The sequence below is a fragment of the Bacillus rossius genome, chromosome 15 (assembly GCF_032445375.1).
Source record: "Bacillus rossius redtenbacheri isolate Brsri chromosome 15, Brsri_v3, whole genome shotgun sequence".
Taxonomy (NCBI): domain Eukaryota; kingdom Metazoa; phylum Arthropoda; class Insecta; order Phasmatodea; family Bacillidae; genus Bacillus; species Bacillus rossius.
In genome coordinates this window covers 32,020,457-32,037,786 of record NC_086342.1, presented here as the reverse complement: position 1 = coordinate 32,037,786, position 17,330 = coordinate 32,020,457, and the positions used below count along the sequence as shown (strand labels likewise).

The following is a 17,330-nucleotide window of genomic DNA, read 5'->3' as shown; positions in this document are numbered from 1 at the left end:
CAGTGTTCTATATTAAATACTTTCTCTATTATTTACAATAAAAACGTTGTTTAGTTCCAAAATCAAAGGAGTGTTCCGGCCTTGGGAAACACTATTTATGTTTGAAATTATTTTTTTCGTAATAAACCTGCAGCCAAATTTTACCGGTCGGATTCAGACTCATCGTGTATATAAAAATTGCATAGGATACGTAGCTTTAAGGAAACTAGATATTAAAAAAATACGGATTCCACGCGAAACTATGCAAAAATCAAAACATGCAACACAAACATCTTCACATAGCATTAAAATACCTACTTTAAACATAACTACATACGTGTCTATTAAAAAAAAAAAGACATGAAGTAGCTAGACCTAATTCATTTAACCAAAAGTTTTGGACATCCATGCTTTATTATCTTACCTTCCAGAAATAAAATATGTGCGGTACTTGCTTGCAGCTTGACATTACAAATACTTACCGGTACACGTTTAAAATGTCGCCATAAAATTACTGCAGAGCACAAAACGTAAACTATATGGCGCCAAAAAACATTTCTGTCGACGCACTGTCAGATACTGACATAAACAGAATGTAATGATAGTGGGAAAGTGGCAGGCTGATCGGTGCAATAAATTAATTTGTTTTCTTGATAAACCATACCTTGCACAGCATTCAATTTCGTTGACATTCAAACGCAGCGTTAAGCCTATACGCTAGTTCGACCATCACCTTTAAAACCCTTACCCGAGCGCCATGTGCAATTAAAGTTGCCACTTGTGTCGTTTTAATATCACGTTAACTACAAATATAACAGAAAAATCAAACAGGAAAACAAAAATTCCTCTACGACCATTCTATTCTTATTCTAATGTAGCTAAACTGCCAAAAAAAAAGTTGTAAAGTTTCAATTTAAGAGCTACGAAAACTGTAACAAAGTTAACACTGAAGGCGGTAAAAAAAATAGTTCTTAACTATAACTTGAGTACAACGAACAGCTGCACCTCCGTGATCCGTACAACATGATAACACTTAAGGACTAAACACACTTATAGGTTATTTTAGTACGGTGAAAAGGTTGCTAACCCAATGGAGTCATTTAAGGTCGTGCCTACAAGGTTTCACAGCCTAGCCAGGGAATTTTCGTGAAACCCAACTTTCAACTTCTTGTGTTATGGCTTCAGTCTCCGACGTCCATACTTTAAGACAAGTGTTCCGAAAGCTTTTTAAGACGCAGACGTTATGAGCATAGAAGGCCACTATGCTTGTTTATCTACTTGTTAAACTTTTTAAACACTTTTAGTTTCCATGATAAATATGATTTATTAAAGAAGCCCGGGTAGAAATTGATTTTCTACTGTTTTAGTTAGTTTGGTGGCTTAGTGAGACTTGCGCGCTTTATAAACTACGGTGATATTCTTGCGTTGGTCGCGTGTTGCGTGGTTTATAAACCCGGACGAAAAGTGGAATGCGATTCCAGCTGATCAGGATTTTTTTTATAATCGACTCGCACCTGAACTAACCGACGACATGACATATAAGTACATCAGATCAGATAGTTTCACACTCGGCGAGGTTTCAGAAGCGTCCACGTCGACCGGGACTGGACTGTACTCACCAGTGGGGCGACGCGGCAGCGACCCACGACAATACGTCATCCCAGCGCCACTTCCGCCCGTCCTGTTCCCGATGCGTTTTTAGGTCCTTCCAGGCCGCGCGCGAAGGCGTCTGTAAATGGCGGCGTCGCGCTCACACGCCGCAGCGGCGGGGGAGGAAGGGAAGGGAAAACAACCGAGGCGTCACGTTCGCTGCGTCAGCACATACACACACACACACACACACGCACCGGACAACTGACGGTCTGGCCCCCGCCCGTCGTCCACACGTCAAGGTCAGTCAGCAGCTCGCACACGCTCCTTCGCCACGCCCTTTGATGCGTGTTCAAGAGGAGGGGGAGGAATACAGCGGCCCGGAGATTCCTTACCTTGTAGCCGACTGGCCGCCCCGGCGAAAAGGAAAAAAAAAAATTCACCCTGCCGACGCCTTCCGCACGGCGCGCAACCTGCCCTTCTCAGCCTGCTTCTGGGTTCTGCGGCCCGCCCCTTGGTCGACAACCCCCCTCTCCACGCCCCGTCCCCTGCTCACCCCCTCGGTGGCCGCCGCGCCGCGCTGCTGCCATCTTTGCGCCGCCTCGCGAACTAACAGCCGGGGCGTTAGGGAAGGGCGCGGCGTTCGAATCGCCCGCCCGCCCGCCCCCTCGGCAGGCGTTCCGTTTCTCGCTCGGCGCGGGTGAACGGCGGTCACAGCCCACCACAGCGACAATGGGGAAAATAAATACATCTTTCAATTTTTGGTCATGCATAAAGCCAGGGCCGAACTGTCATCGAATGTAAAATGTATTTTAAGTTTTGGAAAATACTGAGTTACTTTGAAATAAGACTTCACTGTACAACTACAAGCAGGGGCCTCCCTAAATCGTAAAAACCTATCATTCCCACCAACAAAAATAAAGAATCTGAAAGCAAACAGAGGGCATAGTTTTTCTTCCTTCCTCCTTTTTCCAACCGAAATGAAATTCAGCGTACGGTACACTTACTACAAGCTACCTGAACATACAAAGTACCGAAAAATTCTGTTTCGTAAACTATTCTAAACGTCCTTAAAAACGGCCATACTTTAAATGACTGTAGTAAGTACAAAGTGGCATGAGTAACATGTAGACACGGACGTAAATAAGTCCCCCTAGCCAGTGGCGGATGCAGAGGGGGGGCTAACGGGCTCAAGCTCCCTCCAAAAGCATCTGGGTCCACTATTGTTTTAATGTTTGCCTTGATAAAGCCTAGCCTCAGCTGGGTCAAGCCCCTCCCAAACCAAAATCCTGGATCCGCCACTGCCCCCAGCTAACGTGAAATGTTCACTCGTTGTCGAAAAAAAAAAGTGACAAGAGGCCGATCGTGGCCAAGTAGTGGTCGTAAGAGGGCAAGGCTCGGCTGCAAACGGTACTAAGTGCCACCCGAGACTTTTCCACTTGCTAGCGGCCCGCGGTAGGCATGACTTCGTGAGCGGGCGTACGGCGACTCGGGAGTGTGTATCTCTATTTCGAACACATTTTTAACGCAGTACACAAACCTGAAAAATTCCTTAGAAATAATGTGTTCCTCTGTATAATTAATGTTGTAACACAACAGCTGTGAACAGTTTTCTGCGTCAGGCATCATGGATAGTTCTGAGCGAACTGCTGTCTCGTGTGGAACAGTGCTACGTACATAGTTGTCGGAAATACCTATATTTTTGGCACACGTCATGCTATATCTGCTGAAAACTAAAGGCATTAACTATACTTTTACACCGTTATGGTATATGTTTTGAAAGAAATGCACATAACCTCTCGACTTTCTTATATACTTCACTTATCTTATCATAATTAATTAGCACGATATTTGAGTAGTTTGTCATAATTTTACTCATTTCAATTTAACTTACATCATTAGAAAATATGAAATGAAACAGACTAAACTTAAATTAGACTAACGTAAAATAGTTCAGAGAACTACGCCTTCTTTAAATTCACGTATATTTTTCTAGACATTATTGACATAGCTTCTGTTTTTCTCTTAAAGTCTTTACAGAGCATTACTAAGCAAAAGAAAACCTTTCGAAATATGTTTATTCATGCTTCGCAAGAAAATTATTTTCTATCCACATTTAGGTTACATGTACCAACACTATTAAAAAAAAAAATTCTTCGAAAGTTGAAGCGGAATTGAGGTCGTCGTATAAGGCCACGACTGTTTTTTTTTATCAAGTGGCGACATCCGAGGCTAACTTTAAAAAAATAGTTATAGAAGTTTACAAAAAAAAATTAAGGTCTTGCCACTCCGGTGAGAATCATAGTTTCTTTTTATTCGCCCTTTTGTGGTGGCAGAAAGAAACACATATCTGGAAGCGAATCACCAGGTCGCCGTTGCGACTTTAGTCGGAGAACTATTTGTTAACGCTCCTGTCGCGAGCTGAGCTGAGCTGAGCTGACTTACTTCGCCATTACAGACTGGACCGCAAACGACGTGTACCAGACTCTTCGACTGAAGGAAAAGGGTTACGGAGCCTGCAAGACAGCAGGTGCGTGGCCTTTTCCTTCGCAAAAAAAAAAAAAAAAAACGCGACTGCCTACGCAACAACAGCAACAACAACAACGGAGGAAAAAAACAGAACACATGTTGCACAATGCTGAGTGTTACTCACCTTCAGAAATAAATATATGGACGTCAAAGCCGGCAACGCCCCAACGAGAGAGACGCATTCATTTCCTAGGATGGTCACTTTTATTTTCCGCCCGTAGCCGCTACTGCGAACGCATTTAACACGAGGGTGAGGGAGTTTGGGTGGGAGTAAAAATATATATATAAATTTGAAGTATTTACAAGGAAGGAGACGGCGCTGGATGGAGAAATAAAGGTTCGGTTTTTTCCTTCTTCTGTCGTGAGGAGGTTAATCTCTGCGGAGAGCTGCGGAACAGGACCCGACCGCGGTAGAGAGCACTTGCGAGGGAGGTGCGACAGGCGTAGAGGCTCTACTGTTCGGGGCGAGTGTTGCGTCTCTGGTCGGGTCGCGTCGCGCTACTGGCCGAACAGACTCTCTCCTCCCTCGAGCCACGCACTGGCTGACGCACCGAAAAACGCACTCGCGCGCACTTTTTTCACGCACACTCCCTAAAAATAAAAATAAAATTAAAAAAAAGGAAGAAGTTTCTCTTCTCCTCCTGTCTCCCTCTCTTCCGTTCCTCTTCCTCTACCTCTCTCCCTCGCACGGCCCTCCCTTCTTTTCCCCCCTCTCTCTTTATCCAACATTTCCCCTACTTCCCCTTCCATCTTCCCCTCATTTCCCTTTCCCTACCAGTCCCTTCCTAGGCGAGTATGCACAGCTCGAGCGACCAAGTCGAGTTCTGCTTCTGGTTCCTTCTTTTTATTATTATTTTCACTCCCTCCCTTCATCAAGTCTCCTACTCCCCTCCGCCCCTTCCCCACCGGGTATTTTTTTTTATTTCCCTTTCCGCTGCTCATAACTGCGACCTTTCGTTGAAAAGCGTAAAAAAAGATTGTACGGAAAGGCTGCCTTTTCCACATCCCCTCCCCCCTCCGTCCCATGGGCGGTTTCGGCCGATCAGGGGGGAGGATATAAAACGGAGAGAGAGGAAAATGTTGTGTATGGGAACGGTTGCGTATGTCGGCGGGGGTGTTCCGGGGTTTGAAAACGCTCGGTGAAGGGAAGGGGGGAGAAAGCAGCTGATAAGGCCGGGCGGGGTGGGGGGTTGGGCGTGATGTAGGGCGGGGAAGGGCGGAATGCGACGACGTCACCCTGGTCCGGGTCTTCTCGTGGTGTTCAGTGTCTCCGGGGAAGTCCGTCGACTGCTCCGCCAGGTTGGTTAGAGGCTCTGGGGTTGTTGCTCACTGACCATGGTTGAGCCGGGGGGGGGGGGGATCCTTACCTACTAATCGACGGCGTCATTCTTGTTGACCATCTGGAAATAATCGTGGTTCTGGGACTAGCACACACTAGGTATCGCCCGGGCCACTCGTACAGTAAGACCATTAAAAAATTGGTTGTCTGTAAAGTCGGTTTACGGACGATAAGTTAACGTGAAAACGTCATAAAAACATTTATGACATGATCGCATACTTTTATGAATAAAATTTAAACAGTTTTATTGAATTATCACTATTTTGTATGGATACAAAGAAGGAGTGAAATTAAATCTACAATTTAATTCATAAATTTACTTTTATTTGCACTCATTAATTCAAATATGTTTATTACTTTAACGAAGAGATTATTTTAACTATAACTTTTATACATGTTTGCTATTTAACTTCTTCCAATCTGTGTTATTCTGTTAAGGATAGGACGATCACAGGAAAAGTAGGAAACGAATGGGAGTGTTTCAAGTTTAATGTGCCACGAAAAAGTCAAATCTTTGGTTGTTCCAATCGAGTGGAAGAGAGATAGATGCGGCGCAAGCGTACAATGAGCGTAACGGGACACAGCGTAACAGGACACTTTTTCGTGCGTGCAGCCGGCGTTCACCGATTTATTAGACGTTGTCACGTCAAAAATGTCCCAATTGTAAGTTTTAATAGTATTAACTTCACGCGTTGTAGAGTATTGGTTCAAGGTCACAATTTAAAAAAGTATCTCAAACAGGTTTAGATAAGCGCATGCGCGAGTACTGCTCTGTTGTATTGTCGCTTGCAGCGCCACCTACGCAAGATGGCGACTCCCGAGAGAAAAGCGTTTTGTGTTCTGCAATGCGAATTTTACTTTCGGGTCTTTATAACAGATCGCGTCTACGTTCCGACTCTCCCAAATGATTTTCCTGAGTGAGGCACAGAATGGAAGAAGCTATTAAGCTATTACTTCCATGACTTCGGACGTGTTAACCAAAGTGTGGGAAGAATTGGAATTAATGTTGGCTGTGTGCCGTACAACTAAAGGTGTAAACATTGAACATTTGTAAGAAAAACTAGGTTAGTTTACCTTCAATTTTATGTATGATTTGTGTTAAATAGACTAAATTAAACTGTTATAATATACCATTGAAACTGGGGCATTCTTTTATGGACATATTTTAGAAGTAATACTCTGATGGTGGAAACTGAAACCATGTTTTGCTCGATATGTGACGCTATCTGTTGGGTGGGCCTATAACTACTAGGAAAAAAATAAAAACTCGGGTGGGAGATTCAATTCCTAAGTGTTAGCTCTGTAACGATAATTCAACTTCTTGACGGCTAATTGCTTAATAGATTACACTTACTGTGCCAAAAAATATTTAATACTGGTTTGTAATAAAAAAAATATGTTTTTTATAAATGAGTAGGACATGTAGTTGTTCTGGTACGCCACACCACGAAATAAGTAAATTATTTTTTCACTGATTTTTTCCCCTGATAAATAGAGACCGGAAAAATTCCTGGAAGATTTCGCAATAGGCTAAAATCCAAATATTTACGTATTTGCGATCCTTCTGCTATTGACACGCGGTTTATCTAGAGTACTCTGGCCAGTGAGAGACGCTCAGACAAAGAAGTGTCGAATCACGAGCCACCCAGTCTAGACATCTCTCGAGTCAACAGCCAATGTAACAGGGGATATTTGCTTGCGGAGTAGAGGACTGTGGAGCCAACCTAGAGGTCACTGAAACCGCGAATTTTTTTTTCCAGTCCCTACTGATAATAAATGATACATTACTTCTCACCGTCGATGTAGCATTGCTAGTATATGTTTTTGAGAACTACTATCTAGCGGGCGGGCCCAGAACTACTTCAGAGACGAGGACTCAGTCTCGGCAGCTTTATTCCAGTCTATGGCCGGCAACTTTCCCCTCCCGTGTGCGCGCCCTTGTAGGGTAGAATGGGAACCAGGGATCAGGAAGGTGTTGGAGCTCCGGCTATGACCAGAGGCCAGGGAGATCCATCCGAGCATAGTCACCACTTCGGCCCTCTGCCTCGCTCAGCTGACCAGACAGTTGACTGCGTACTTAGCCCTTATACCTTACCAGTAGGGGCAGGAAATTTTTGCAAAAAAATCTGATCGTCTGTTAGGCTGCAACAAGGTGTACCCTCACCAGCGGTTTCTACATTGTGATCGTAGGCCGTCTGTGAGAGAAGTCGTTGCCTTACTTGACCGGGCCATATAAGGACGCATTTTCTTCCATGCTGAATTACTGTGATTGGTGTTTGTGACAATCAACAAGGAACGTGAAAGAAACTCGCCCAATCAATAAAACACGGACGATGCTACAGTGTTTCGTCTCGGAATCTTTTCGCGAAATGTGCATGTCCCCCTACTGGAGACCGGAAAAATTCGCTGTTTCATTTCGCTATTGGCTGGAAGCCAAACATGTTTACCTTATTCCTGCTTCTGCTATTGGACCACAGTTGGCTAGAAAGACTCAGAACCAACGAAAAACCCTCACATGCAACCCAGACACCAGGTCTTACAAGTCAGTAGCCAATGAGCAGGTGGCATTTTCCAGAGTACGTAGAGGATTTTGGAGTCCATCCTAGAGGTCAATGAAACTGCGAATTTTTCCAGTCTCTATCTATCCAGTCTCTACCTATCCAGTCTCTACCTATCCAGTCTCTATCTATCCAGTCTCTACCTATCCAGTCTCGGCAGTTGGAATGTCTGACCCGCGGCCCGCGCGGCAGAGGTCAGTTCGCGGGCGTCCACGCAGCCCCCGGCGGGCTCCGCCCCTCCTACCCTGTCCGTCGACACTGCCGTCGTAAAGCGCGAGGTTTTAGGGCCGGGCCCTTCAGGGGAGGGTACATGCCGACACACGGAGTTGCCTCTGACTCCCGCCTTCCCTATCCCTACAAAAAAAAATAATTTAAGACGCGGTCCAACTCGCCATTTTGGGGTTCTTGTGCTTCTTTACTGAACACTAGACCCAAATCATTCCGTGCATTCATTTCACTCCAGTATAGACTCGACTTGCTTATGCGTAATACAGCGTTTTGTTTTTTTAGAATGTTTATTGTTTGATAACTAGGTTACACGTGATTGGGTAACTTCTCCTTATTTACAACTGGCTCAGGGCATGTCAAGAGCTCTGTAGTCCAATCATCATCTTGAGGCAGATGTTTACGCGATCCAAGTCTACTTTGAAACCCGATAAATCCGTGGAATAATCGCGGCTCTATGACAAGGGACTGGAAAAATTTGCCATTTCAATTATTGCTTTTAAGATAGACTCGATGATCCTCATTGGCTACTACCTTGTGACACCTTTTAACTGAGATGTTTTTGATATAATATTTATTTTGTTGAGGATTTTTTTTTTCATTGGCTCAGAGCCCGATTACTAAAGTAGAAAAACAGAATTCTAGGTAGGCTGTATTTTGAACTACAGACTCCAGAGGTTTATTGCATGAATTTTCATCGCGCTGAGCGGGAATGTTGTGTATGAAATAAATAAAATAATTTAACAAAATTGGTGTTGCTTTATTTTTGACGTGAATCCAACGAATGGTCGGGGGCGGCCACGCCAGAAATATTGCGACGCCAAACCGCGACAAACTCGGCCCATAATTCACAACCACTGGCTCAACTGACTCCACAGCAGCATCAGAATCATCAGAGAGCATATCCACGTCCATCACCAGACAATATACTGCATTCCCCGTCGCTTCTCGCGAGGCTCGCTCGAGAGCAAATATCAGGCCTCGTCGGGGGCTCGTTTTGCCCCACTGGCCCATTTCTATGGCTACTTTTAGCCTCATTCTATACCTACTACACTTCTCTGCTTTTTCATTTGTTTCTGCTAGGGCGATTTCATTTTTTTCTCCAACATAATCTGTTTTCGCTTAGGCATTTTACTATTTACGACTCCTAAACCAAAGTCAGTAAATTTATAGTTATTCCTTTCAAATAAAACCACTCAGCGCTCACTCACGAGCAACTTAAAGTTCAAATCACGTAACCATAAGGTAGACCGGAGTGTGTGTATGCAAATGACCGCCAGTCCAGAGCAAACAATAATGACGCTGGAATGCCGTGCTGCAGTCTGGTGAGCGAACGGGATTGTTTCGCGGAAGATCTTTAATCTCTGTCCATCGACCCAGCGAGGCTGTCCGACGGGACCTCCAGGTTCCATCCTCGTCTGTTGACGCCAGGGACCGTCTCACTAAGGCCGGCCACACGCTCCGGTCTTCCTCAGAGGTCTGCCCCAAGGTACAGAACCATAAGGTAGACCGGAGTGTGTGTATGTTAGGCCTGCCACACGCCCCGGTCTTCCTCAGAGGTCTGCCCCAAGGTACAGAACCATAAGGTAGACCGGAGTGTGTGTATGTTAGGCCGGCCACACGCTCCGGTCTTCCTCAGAGGTCTGCCCCAAGGTACAGAACCATAAGGTAGACCGGAGTGTGTGTATGTTAGGCCTGCCACACGCCCCGGTCTTCCTCAGAGGTCTGCACCAAGGTACAGAACCATAAGGTAGACCGGAGTGTGTGTATGTTAGGCCGGCCACACGCCCCGGTCTTCCTCAGAGGTCTGCCCCAAGGTACAGAACCATAAGGTAGACCGGAGTGTGTGTATGTTAGGCCGGCCACACGCCCCGGTCTTCCTCAGAGGTCTGCCCCAAGGTACAGAACCATAAGGTAGACCGGAGTGTGTGTATGTTAGGCCGGCCACACGCTCCGGTCTTCCTCAGAGGTCTGCCCCAAGGTACAGAACCATAAGGTAGACCGGAGTGTGTATATGTTAGGCCGGCCACACGCCCCGGTCTTCCTCAGAGGTCTGCCCCAAGGTACAGAACCATAAGGTAGACCGGAGTGTGTGTATGTTAGGCCGGCCACACGCTCCGGTCTTCCTCAGAGGTCTGCCCCAAGGTACAGAACCATAAGGTAGACCGGAGTGTGTGTATGTTAGGCCGGCCACACGCCCCGGTCTTCCTCAGAGGTCTGCCCCAAGGTACAGAACCATAAGGTAGACCGCAGTGTGTGTATGTTAGGCCGGCCACACGCCCCGGTCTTCCTCAGAGGTCTGCCCCAAGGTACAGAACCATAAGGTAGACCGGAGTGTGTGTATGTTAGGCCGGCCACACGCTCCGGTCTTCCTCAGAGGTCTGCCCCAAGGTACAGAACCATAAGGTAGACCGGAGTGTGTGTATGTTAGGCCGGCCACACGCCCCGGTCTTCCTCAGAGGTCTGCCCCAAGGTACAGAACCATAAGGTAGACCGGAGTGTGTGTATGTTAGGCCGGCCACACGCCCCGGTCTTCCTCAGAGGTCTGCCCCAAGGTACAGAACCATAAGGTAGACCGGAGTGTGTGTATGTTAGGCCGGCCACACGCCCCGGTCTTCCTCAGAGGTCTGGCCCAAGGTACAGAACCATAAGGTAGACCGGAGTGTGTGTATGTTAGGCCGGCCACACGCCCCGGTCTTCCTCAGAGGTCTGCCCCAAGGTACAGAACCATAAGGTAGACCGGAGTGTGTGTATGTTAGGCCGGCCACACGCCCCGGTCTTCCTCAGAGGTCTGCCCCAAGGTACAGAACCATAAGGTAGACCGGAGTGTGTGTATGTTAGGCCGGCCACACGCTCCGGTCTTCCTCAGAGGTCTGCCCCAAGGTACAGAACCATAAGGTAGACCGGAGTGTGTGTATGTTAGGCCGGCCACACGCCCCGGTCTTCCTCAGAGGTCTGCACCAAGGTACAGAACCATAAGGTAGACCGGAGTGTGTGTATGTTAGGCCGGCCACACGCCCCGGTCTTCCTCAGAGGTCTGCCCCAAGGTACAGAACCATAAGGTAGACCGGAGTGTGTGTATGTTAGGCCGGCCACACGCCCCGGTCTTCCTCAGAGGTCTGCCCCAAGGTACAGAACCATAAGGTAGACCGGAGTGTGTGTATGTTAGGCCGGCCACACGCTCCGGTCTTCCTCAGAGGTCTGCCCCAAGGTACAGAACCATAAGGTAGACCGGAGTGTGTGTATGTTAGGCCGGCCACACGCTCCGGTCTTCCTCAGAGGTCTGCCCCAAGGTACAGAACCATAAGGTAGACCGGAGTGTGTGTATGTTATTGCACCTTGAGGTTTCCTGGAAACAGGCGACCGGAGTGAAAATCGAAAAAATACCTTCGTTCGCCTCAAGGTACGCCCCTCCCTCACACGTTTCCGGTGCGTGTGGACCAGAGATCAGTCAGACCTTGAGGCGACCTGTCAGTGGCTCCCCCTAAGTCCGCGAGTGAGGTTAGTCCGAATACTTGCAGTGGTAACCGTGTCTTCTCGAACACGCCAAGTATTGGAGGAATTTATTAAACTGTACAAGGATTCTCCTTGCTTCTGGCAAGTAAAGCAAAAGAATATAATGTAGGCGGACGATTTTACTTATGTTCATTTTGTTTTATTTAATTATTTAGACGTGTACAAATTCTAGCAACACGATATTTACAAATTGTAATGTTTTTTTCTCCCTTTTTATACCATCTCAAAGAAAAATGTAATTCAGCACATTATCGCAATTATAAGGTGCATTATTCGTTGAAAAGTCAGTATATTTACGATTATTTTAAGGTGGTAAAGCTTCTCCATCTTGCAATTTCAAATAATTTAATACTGCTTGCAATAAAGTTTTCGTGCTAAATTTCTTGGTTTAACTTGGGATAGGTAGAGCCCGGAAAAATTCACCGTTTCATTTCGCGACAGACTAGAATTCAATTACTGGGCCACGTCTTATCTGAAGGACTAGGAGCCATTGGAAAACCCTCAACAAAATAAGTGTCGAATCAAAAGCTCCCCAGTTAACAAGTGCCACGTGTCAGTAGCCAATGAGCAGATGATATGTGCCCAAATACGTTAAGGATAGTGGAGTCCATCCTAGAGGTCCCCCGAGACATCGAATTTTTCCAGTCCCTAGACATAGAACTTATTAGCTTTGGCAACTTGTTGAATCAAACAACTATCAACTGGTGTGGTACATGATGGATGTAGTCGCCCGCATGAAATAACAAGTTATTTCATCGCGGCAGTTACAGAATAGAGTCTGTTCGTAAATATGTGGTTAAAACAAGGTATAGACGGTCTGGGAGGTTTGATTTTGGCCTTGACATGTCCAAAATCGGGAAAAATATGAAGCAAAAACCAAGATGGCGAGGCCTAATAACCCTTAAAAGCGCATGATTTTACATTCTCTCTCTATCTGTCTCTCTCTCTCTCTCTCTCTCTCATACACACACACACTCTCTCTTTCAAGAAAACAGGAATAGGATAAGTTGCACAAAATCAAAGAGCCTGTAAATGCTGCAGCGAGTACGTCCATACACTCACATCAACTGTTAACACTCAAATTTCCATACGCCATTGGAGTTTTGCACTGTTTGCAATGGGGAAAAAAATGCAAAAAAAATGTAAATCAAGAAATTAAATTTAAACATAAACCCACAGAGAACAAGCCTAAATCAGCTAAGTCAAACATATAAATCCAACGATGAACCTAAACAGGTATTAAGGACAACACAAACGACGACAACACCGACTAACACATTAGGATTTCCTATGACAAAACAGTTCCGACGTTTCGGAAACTGGCAAAAACTTGCCTGATGCCAGTTCCCGAAAAGTCGTAAATGTTTTGTCATAGGAAATACTACGGTGTTCGTTGGTGTTCTTGTCGTCGTTGTGTTGTCCGTAATATCTATCTTCATCCTTGTGTTCGTATATTTTCTGCGTTGTCCGGGTTTTGAAGTCTTCCTGCATTTACTGTTATTGTTGAAACTGTCTCGTCGTTGTTACCCCACTGTGTTCGTCTGTGCTGTTATTATTTTTTCGTGACTAAATTCCTTCCACGGAATTCTTGTGCTGTCTGATATTTAAGTTTGAATGTGTTTGTCTTCGCTGACGTCGTTGTGTTGTACATGATACCAGTTTAGGTTCGTCGTTAGGTTTATCTGTTTGACATCAGATGATTTACGCTTGTTCTCTGTGGGTTAACGTTTTCATTTTATTTCTTAATTTTATGTTCATGAATTTTTTTACATGGAAAACGGTGTAAAACTGCAATGGCACATGTTCTAGAAATAGTATTGAATCAAAACTCCCCATTGCGTGAATAATTAAAAGAACTCACGTTTCCCCAAGTCCGCTGGACGCCTTTCCTTCCTCTTGAAGAACGGTAACTTCCTCTCAGTCTCAGCGCGGGTAGCGCTCACCTCACCTCATCGATTACAGACCTGGAAAAAATTTACGTTTCCATTTGGAGAGAGGCTAGAATGCAAACAATTATACACTTGAACTGCATTGACAAGCCCCGAAGGACAATAAACTGAAGAAATAAAAAAAAATCGCCGTTTCGATGATATTCAGGATGGAGTGTACACTCGGGCAAATAACGCCAGTTCATTCTCTGCTGACTTGTGAGTCGTCTCGACTGGTTTGCCTGTGATTTGGTACTACTTTGGTTGAGGGTTTCTCATGGACCCAGAGTCGTCCAGATGAACAGTGAGGCACTAGCAAAAGAAGCACACAGGTATACGTAGTTCAATTTCAGCCTAACACGAAATGAACCCGCGAAATTTGCCATTATAAATTTCAAATGAACCAATCACGTGCAATAAGGACGGAAGGTAAAATGTGGCAAATGCCGCTGTACAGTGGTCACAGACGTATTTGTGTACAGGTGTGTGCAGTTAATCCTGGTATCAGAAAATAGCGCCATGACCTCGAGAGGGAAGGCACAGGCGGAAATGACATGCTCGTTAGTGACTCACTCGGGAAGAGCTACGCAGCTGAACAAATACTTCTCAGAAACTCTTCCATGCAGTTCAACGTCGCTTATTTTCAGGGTCCGTTTGTTTGTCGCTAAAAGATTTCGTAACCGCAGGTGTGTGTTAAAACACTGTAGAGTAGTCAATGCTTCGAGAGTGGGCTAGTAACTTTCTACACACGTCTACTGTCGGCACAACAGTTTTGTGCTGAAGCGAACGAGTCATGAATGGCCTGTTGAATAAAGGCTACGGTATCTCTTGCAGACGGCCGACAATCATAATATACTATGCAGTCTAGTGAGTGTTTTGTAATATTTCGTGAAGATACCTGCCCCTACTTAGTTTTTTATTTGCAAGTTTTGATTGGCGAATTTTTCCGGTTTCGAGTCATTAATAGAGACAGGAAAAATTCACGGTTACATTCGCATCAGACTATAGTCCAAAGACGTTTACCTCTTTGCTCCTCCAGTAATTGGGCCACATATTATAGGAAGGCATGTTAGTCGATCAAAAAACCCTCCACAAAAGAAGTGCCGAATCAAAAGCAACACAGTTAACAGTAGGCAATGAGCATGTGTAATTTTCCAGAGTTCACAGAGGCTAGCGGAGTCTATCCTAGAGGTCGCATTGCTACAGCTGATGAGTAGAGACCGGAAAAATTCGCGGTTTCATTTCGCGATTGGCTGGAAGCCAAACATGTTTACCTTATTCCTGCTTCTGCTATTGGACCACAGTTGGCTAGAAAGACTCAGAACCAACGAAAAACCCTCACATGCAACCCAGACACCAGGTCTTACATGTCAGTAGCCAATCTGCAGGTGGCATTTTACAGAGTACGTAGAGGATTTTGGAGTCCATCCTAGAGGTCAATGAAACCGCGAATTTTCCCAGTCTCTCTCTACTGATGCTTAACACCGGACCCGCCACTGACGGCCAGAACGGGGCATTCCTCCGCACTCGTCGCAGCACGACGCTCGCGGCGTTGCCGCTTCCTCCCGCTGTACACCGCCGCCTCCTCTCTCTCTCTCTCTCCCTCCGCCGGCCCCCGGCCCCCTCCCTCTCGACCTGTCACAAGCCCCGAGCCGCGGCAAGGTCACACTATCAACACAGCCTCTGGCGGGACGTCGCTGCGCTCGCAGCCCGAGCTGGGCTCGCTCCACAGCGGATACGGGTTACGTAACGCGGAAGGAGACGGACCCGTACGGATTTGCTCGGCAATGCTGAGCTCTTCCGTTTACGTCTCTCCGTGCGACCAATATAAGCCGAGTACTTGGCTGCTAAATACGTTAAAAATTGTTTTAGGTACAGGCATAACTATCGTTTAATTATTTCTTTGACTTTGTTTATTATATATGTAAATGCTGTCCATGCTATGATTTCAAAGCATAATATATATATATATTTTTTAGTAAAATTAATATTTCGTAACCTTGAAATGCAATCTCATTTGTAGAGACCGGAAAAATTCGCGGGTTCAATGACCTTCAGGATAGACTCCAATATCTTCTACACACTCGGGCAAATGCCAACTGTTCATTGGCTGCTGACTTGTGAGTCGTCTCGATTGTGTGGGCCTGTGATACGACACTTCTATGAGTGAGGGTCTCTAATTGGCCCTTAAGTCCTCCAGATTAACAGTGAACTAATGGCAGAAGCAGCATTAAGGTATAATTATTTGAATTTTATCATAACACGAAATGAATCCGCGAATTTTTCAGGTCTCTACTCATTTGTTGCCATCGTGGAAGCAGCAGACGCGATAGTGGAATATTCCATCGGATCAGTCCCGTTTACGTGATTCCGTGACTATAGAACGGGCCTAACAGGTTCGTGCGCGAGGGAAAGATATTCGGACCAGCTGTGTGTTGAAACTTCGTAGCATTGTCTGTGTTTATTCCAGGCGCATGTCTGCTGTCGGCTCGCCAATCGCAGCCATCCAGTGCGGATGGCCCGTGACTAAAGACCTGCAAAATTCGCGGATTCATTCGGTGATAGGCTAGAATTCAAACACATATACCACTTAGATGATTTTGCTATTGGCTTACTATTCATCTGGACGAATCTCAACCAGTTATAAACCCTCAACCAAAGAAGGCTCGAATCACAGACAAACCAGCTGAGACGACTTACAAGTCGGCAGCCAATGAACTTGCGTTATTTGCCCGAGTGTACAGGGGTATGTACAGTCTATCCTGAAGGCCATCGAAACCGCGAATTTTGCAGGTCTCTACCCGTAACAAATAGGGCAATGGCTTCTTTTCCAGACGGCCGTTAATTAAACGGAACAATCGCTAGCACGGGAATGCCTATCGCACAATCAGACCACCTACTTCCATAAAAATACATGCCCAGCAATTTGTTAGGGGAAAAAAATCATAGCCGTATTAAGGAAAATGAAGATGGTTTAATAGCTTGAAAATAAATCGCTGCGAATAATCGTAAACATGTTATAATTAGGGCCATACATATTTCGCGAAAGATACCGAGACGAGCTGAAAGTTAACATACTGTATCATCGTCAGTGTTTCGTGATTGGGTGAGGTTCTTTCAGGTACAATGAATTTGTACAACAATCAATCACACTAATTCAGTGTGGAAGCAAACTCGTCCTTAGTGGCTCGTGCAAACAAGGCAACGACTTCTCTCGCAGACGGCCGCCAATCACAAGGAAGAAACCGCTGGCGCGCGTATACCTTGTTGCAGTCTAATAGCCGTTCAGATCTTTTCGCGAAAAATGCCTGCTCCTAGTTATAATGCGGTTTCGATGACCTTCAGGATAGACTACACAGTCCTTTGTATACTCGGGCAAATAACGCCAATTCATTGGCTGCTGACTTGTGAGTCGTCTCAACTGGTTTGCCTGGGATTCGATACTTCTTTGGTTGAGGGTTTCTCATTGGCCCGTAGTCTTTCAAAAGAACAGTGAGCAAATAAAAAAAGGCAGTTTAAACGTATATTTTGTTGAATTTTAGCATATCTCCGATTGAATCCGAGATTTTTCCTGTCTCTAGTTAACATGAAACAAAAAAAAAAGTATACTTAAACAAAACTGTTAACGAAACACATCAGCAAGAAATTGGCATTAACTTATTTATA

At 45.4% G+C, this 17,330-nt stretch overlaps 1 protein-coding gene across 1 annotated transcript in view; it reads right to left on the bottom strand.

Annotated features, from left to right (window-relative positions):
- Positions 1 to 17,330, bottom strand: part of LOC134539670 (uncharacterized) — a 172,138-nt gene that overhangs the window by 81,206 nt on the left and 73,602 nt on the right. The window contains exon 2 of the mRNA XM_063381857.1: positions 13,598 to 13,700. The gene's annotated coding sequence lies outside the window, so the exon portion shown is untranslated. The remainder of the gene's footprint in view (positions 1 to 13,597; positions 13,701 to 17,330) is intronic.